Source organism: Cricetulus griseus, chromosome 5, assembly GCF_003668045.3.
Source record: "Cricetulus griseus strain 17A/GY chromosome 5, alternate assembly CriGri-PICRH-1.0, whole genome shotgun sequence".
In the NCBI taxonomy this organism is placed as follows: Eukaryota; Metazoa; Chordata; class Mammalia; order Rodentia; family Cricetidae; genus Cricetulus; species Cricetulus griseus.
In genome coordinates, this window is record NC_048598.1 from 179,293,084 (window position 1) to 179,299,745 (window position 6,662).

General features: G+C 44.4%; 1 pseudogene; it reads left to right on the forward strand.

Annotated features, from left to right (window-relative positions):
- Nucleotides 1-5: 5 nt before the first annotated feature.
- Nucleotides 6-1,559, forward strand: LOC118239007 (annotated as a pseudogene).
- Nucleotides 1,560-6,662: the final 5,103 nt, after the last annotated feature.

Here is a 6,662-nt window from a genome sequence, read left to right on the forward strand (position 1 = left end):
AGGTCCTCACCATGGGATGGAGCTGGATCATCCTCTTCCTGGTGACAGCATCTACAGGTAAGGGGCACCAAGTTCCCGACTTGAGGAGAGGTCATGCACTCAGGTGACAGTGAAGTTCACTCTGCCTTTCTCTCCACAGGTGTCCACTCCCAGGTCCAGCTGCAGCAGTCTGGGGCTGAGTTGAGGAAGCCTGGATCCTTAGTGAAGATGTCCTGCAAGGCTTCAGGCTACACCTTCACTGATCATTTTATGCACTCTGTGAAGCAGAAGCCTGGACAGGGTCTGGAGTAGATTGGATGGATTGATCCAGCAGATGGTGAAACTAGATACAATCAGAAGTTCCAGGACAAGGCCACACTGACTGCAGACACATCCTCCAGCACAGCCTACATGGAGCTCAGCAGCCTGACATCTGAGGACTCTGCTGTCTATTACTGTGCAAGAGACACAGTGTTGCAACCACATCCTGAGTGTGTCAGAAAACCTGGAGGAGCAGGAAGCTGAGATGACACAGAGGACCAGCCTGGAGACTAGCTCAGAAACAAGAATCTGAGTGTCTGTCAGTTGACATAGTCTTCCAAATTCTCAAAATCACAACTGTGCATGAAGTGATGCTAATTTAGGATGCCTGATTGTTTACCACACCTTGACAAAATCTTCTCCAGTGACCACCTCTATTGACATGTTTCTTTATTAATAAAACAAAAAAAGTGAAAATTGTGATTACGCATTATAGTACAACTATATCTGGATTACATGAGACTGGGACCTTTTTTGGTATAGCTCTTAAACAACTAAATTATGAATTGGCTCAGAAATTCCAAATAAATATTCTGGAAAAACAAAAATATTTTCATGTTCTGGCTATTACAAATAATGCTGTTGAACATGGTTGAACAGATGTCCTTGTTGTAGGAATGTGCTTCTTTGGGGTATACATCTAAGAGTCAAATTGCTGGATCTTGTGATAGACTCATTCTCATTTTCCTGAGGAAATTATGGTAGAATATCTGGAAAGAGAAGCATGTATCTGTAAAGAGTTCATGTATAAAAAGAAAAAAATGAATTAAGGATTTTGAATAATTAGTAGATTCCTAGGGATGGCCTTACGCTCTCAAAAGCAGATGGGAGGTGGGGGAGTGGGAGGAACCAGAGGAGAGGAGGGAGTGGGAACTGGGATTGGAATACAAAAAATAATTCATAATTAATTAATTAAAGAAAAATAATTATAATATGTTAAGAAATAAATGAATGGAAAAGCGCAAAGCAGGAGCAGAAGAATTTGCTGGGGACTTGGCCTAGGCAGTGGAGGTGGGGTCATGCCAATATGTGTTTACTGTGATCCCTGGAGTCCCCATGCTCTCTATTCCAGACTCACTCTGTAGGAAGTCAGAAACAGTGCTGGCTGTGTTGCAATGAGGAAATGGAGTGTTATCCACCCTCCTCTTTTATAAGGAAAAGATAAACCCTCAAAATGCAAATGCATCTTCTAGCTCTAAGTTAAATCCCCTCCTGGGCTGTGGGAGCTCACATCTCTTTCACAGGAGGCTGACCTCTGAAAAAAGGGGGTGTAGCCTAGAAGATGACAATGTTGGGTCTTCTGTATCTGGTGACAGCCCTTCCTGGTGAGTCCATTTCATACATGTGTCCATGAGGGGATGTGACAACATGTGATTGACAGAATTGACTCTTCCTGTCTGCAGGTGTCCTGTCCCAGATCCAGCTTCAGGAGTCAGGACCTGGCCTGGTGAAGCCCTCAAAGTCGCTGTCCCTCACTTGCTCTGTCACTGGTGAATCCATCACCAGTTATGACTGGAGTTGGATCAGGCAGCTCCCAGGGAAGAAGCTGGAGTGGATGGTGGCCATAGGTTATAGTGGTGGCACCGACTACAACCCATCCCTCAAGAGCCGCATCTCCATCACCAGAGACACAGCCAAGAACCAGTTCTTCCTGCAGCTGAACTCTGTGACCACTGAGGACACAGCCACATATTACTGTGCAAGAGACACAGTGAGGGGACTTCAGCATGAGCCCAGACAAAAACCTCCCTGCAGAGGAGCTCTGGGCCAGCAGGGGGAGATGAGCCCTAAGGAAGCCCAGGAACTCAGAGCAGGGAAAGAAAATTCCCTGGTTTTCTCTGCTTTTGCTTCCCACTCCCTAAGCAAGAGAAGACAGGGGATATTTTCTCTCTGATGCTGAAATGCTGTGTTTATATAAAGTCACATTTGTTTGTGTCTCAATTGTGAGTCTCAAGACAGGGTGTACAGTGATATTTCTTGTCACTTTGAATGTGGATGAAGTCTTTAGAGGCTGAGATATGTCTCTGTGTTTAGGAATATGTGTTGATGAAAACAACTTTTTGGAACACAGCTGATCTCACATGGAATTTGTTTTCACAGAGAAATCTGATTCCACTTTTGATTGTTCACACACTCTACTCTCCATGACATCCTATCCTGCTCAATTATAGTGGTTGCTGAGCTGCCTAGGGAATGACACAGTGTGATAAAGGGATCCACACCCCTGCAGCTGCATTACCCACCATGCAATGCACAGCCGGGGATTTCCTGGTGTCAAGTGTGTGAGGCTGAGTGTATATAAGAACATTGCTGTCCGTGTTTACTGCCTCCCAGAGATGGACTCTTCTGTGTGAGAAAGTAAATCAAATGGTGATAGGATTAAAAACACCATATGAAGTAAATACTCAAGTGTTCACACTCATGGTTAATATCTTTAAATGTGACAGAGGAGAATCAGACATAGAAGAAAATTGAAAGTCATGTGATCAGAATGACCTGACCTGTGATTTGTGCTCTCTTCCCACAGTGTCATGGGAATGGATACCTAACCCAAGTAAACACCATGAAACAGAGAGCCCAACTCACATAATAAAATTAAATCAGCAGGCTGAGTGGTCTCATACCAACCCTTCAGTTAACAAGCCTTACATTGCATTCTGTGATAGTTTTGTCTAATTTTCTCTGAACATAGGAAACTTTGAAAAAACCAAACATGAGATAGAATTCTGCAGTAAATGTCCTCCAAACCTTCATAGAATCACACACAAGGTGGCAGAGAATGCAGAGTGGTTGAAGTCCCTCAGAACCTGCACTGGACAGCTGCTTCTCCATTGATGAGAACTGTCCCCACCACGGAAACCCATAGACTAAAAGTCATTCATAAAATCAAGGAATCAGATATGGGATTTCCTGGGATGAAGAAGTGGATGGGCACCCTAAAATTCTGTCCAAATCCTACAGACTGTCCTCACCTGTAAGGATTTTCTAATAACACCCATACCTCAGACTCAATAGTGCAGAGTGGACATTAAACTAAGGTTTCCCGTGGTCTATGAACAAAGGTAAGGAGGTCATCTTCCTTTTCACAGAGCAACGTCTGGACAACATGATCCGCATTATTTCTCATTTCTGGGAGCAGGCAAACAAGGTTGGGATCAAGAAAATATTCCTGAAGGTAAATTAGATGAGATCTTTTGGCAAAACTGTGGATGGGGAGGGTGTTAGGGAGAAGGGAGGAGGGTGAGAACGTGAGGGAGCAGGCTGGTTGGGCTGGGTGGGGATGCATGGAAGAGCAATGAAAGGTGGTTTCTTAATAGAGAGAGTCACTATGCGTTTAGGGAGAAACCTGGCGCTGGGCTAATTCCCAAGAATCTGCAAGGAGACCCCTGCTAAGACTCCTGGCAATAGAGGAGCAGATGCCAGAACTGTGAAGATGCAGGAGCTTAAGGGGCAGCGACTCCCACAGTGAGAGATATTTGAGAGCCAGACTGAGAAGGGAGAGGTGGGAACTGATCCACAGGAAGCCCAGGTCCTTCCTGTGAAGAAGTTGAAGTAGAATCCAAATGACAGGAAGAGAAGCAAGGAAATAAAAGAAGGTTTCCCTTAGGGCATGGCTCCACCTTCCTGCTCTTCAGAGCCGCGAGCTGTGTGAGTCTCTATTTACTCTCTGAACTGTCAACCACCCAGGCAGATGAGGAAGGAGCTTTTGGGAAATGTCCGAGCTTCTGATGTTTTTTATAACTGGGATGGCCAAAATTCATATCCTCACCAAGGTGCATTTTGTATGAAAATCAAAATTTTCTTGGGAGTAACAATCATGACACCACTCTTTGTACCTCACCCATGAACACTTGACCTCAGGAAATCCCTGCCTCACCTTACAGCCTGTATTAACAGCTGCAGTTATGTGTGGATTCCATTCTGTCTGTGGCACATTCCTTAGGCAGAGAGCAACTACTTTCTGTCAAGGATCTAGGAAGTGCTACTGCATGAAGTTATATCTGAGGATGGAGGGAATCGGGAATCGAGAGAAGATTTAACCTTTTAAAGGGTCAACTACTGCAATACCAAGGTCAACTGACTTTCAAAATGAGACATATATTTTCTAAATATATTCCTAAGATCATAGGAATGGCTCAGCTGCTGAATGCTACAACCACAACAAAAATGACAACAAATATTACTATGCACACTGTCTTGAGAGACAGTTAGAGGCAAACAAATGTAACTTAAGAGAAACACAGAATTTCAGAATCAGAGAGAGAAAGACACCCTGTCTTCTCTGTGTTTAGGAGGGTGAAAGCAAAGTCATAGGAAAAAAGTCATAGGTGTTTTTCTTTCCAGCTCTAAAGTCTTGGAGTTCCTGGGCTTGGTTAGTGTTCAGTGACCTGCTGGGCCAGAGCTCCTCTGCAGGGAGGGATTTTTTTTTTGTCTGGGCTCATGCTTAAGTCTCTCACTGTGTGTCTTGCACAGTAATATGTGGCTGTGTCCTCAGTGGTCACAGAGTTCATCTGCAGGAAGAACTGGTTCTTGGATGTGTCCCTGGTGATGGAGATTCAAATTGTAATGTTTAATTTTTAAACTTCTATGAACTTACTGTATAATAGCTGATAAAATAAGCTGTGAAGAGTTCGTGTATAAAAGAAAAAATAAGTTAAGGATGTTGAACCTTTTTATAAACAAATCATGAAAAATATTTTAATTAAATCATTGTCCTCACTGGTACATTTTCTCTCAGGAATTTGCACCATTACCTGCTGCCTCTAAGGCTCTCACACACCAGAGAATAATATATATCAGGAAGATATGCAAATACAGCCTCTCTCTGCTCATAAAAACCATCCTTGCCCTCACCCTGAAGGTCAGGCAGAGGACTCTAGCACTGTCTTCCCATTCAGTGAGCAGCACTGAAAACACGACAATCAACATGGGGTTGGGGCTGCACTGGGTTTTCTTTGTTGCTCTTTTAAAAGGTAGATAACACGGTATACTGAGTGTGTGAGGAGACATGAGTGAGAGAGACAGTTAAGAACTTTTGGAAAACCCGCAGTTTCTTCATCAGGATCCTCTCTGTTTGCAGGTGTCCACTGTGAGGTGAAGCTGGTTGAGTCTGGTGGAGGATTGGTGAAGCCTGCAGGGTCACTGAAACTCTCCTGTGCGGCCTCTGGATTCACCTTCACTGACTACTGGATGAACTGTGTCCACCAGGCTCCAGGGAAGGGGCTGGAATTGGTTGCTAGAATAGGCACTAAAAGTTATAATTATGCAACCTATTACTCGAATTCGGTGAAAGGCAGATTTACCATCTCCAGAGATGATTCCCAAAGCATGGTCTACCTGCAAATGAACAACCTGAGAACTGAGGACACGGCCACTTATTACTGTACAAGATACACAGTGAGGAGTCTCCAGTGTGAGCCCAGACAAAAACCGCCCTGCCGGGTTCCCATGACCAGCAGGGGGCGCTCAGCATCCATAAAGCCCAGGTTTAGACATCATTGATTATTTTTTCCTGTTTTATTAGGGTGTCCTCTCCATCTGCTGGTTTTCTTGGGGATCCTTTTATAATTATAAACTCAGGAATTTATCAGCGCCTCTAAAAATTATGACTTCTGTTTCGACGAACATTCTTAAAAAAAAATGTCGCCTAGTCCTCCCTGAACAAATGCAGAAAGTGTCTATGAGGGAAGAGTGATTCTCTGTGGTCACCAGGATGGGCTGCTGGGGAAGCTCAGGAACCTCAGGTGGATTTTCCCTCAGACTGGAGTTACGGCCGACCCTCAGCTGGAACAGTCTTAATAATTCTGAGGGAGCCAAGTGGAAGGGGAGCCAGGCTCAGTCACACTAAGCACCTTGAATTGTCCAACCCCCTCTCCTCTTCTGGAGGGCTGTACACATAAGGCTAAGAAGTGATATAATTGAATTTTAATTAAAATATTTCCATTACTGCATTCATCATGGCATCTTCTACCCTGTGCTGAATTAGATAATTCTAGTTCTGACCACTGTGTACTTACTACAGAGCTCAGCTGCTCCTCTGGAGCTAAGGAATGGCCTACTCTGTGGTCGGGGCAGTGTCCTTCCTGTGTGCTTGTAATATGGGTTGAGTGGGGATCCCTGTAGCTCTATTTCCTTCTCAGGAACCTTGACTGGAGAGGAGTATACGGGCTATGAAGTGCTGACTCCGGTTAGGATGGCTGTGTGTAAGACGGAAACAGCCCTCTGGGAGAAAGACTGTATGATGGGGACAAACACTAATTTGCATCAATATCACCATCCTGTCATAGGGCTACTAGCACAAGTCTTAGTTATATGAGCAGCAAGAGAGCCTTCCTGTCAGAATCTGTGCCATGGGTCAGGGC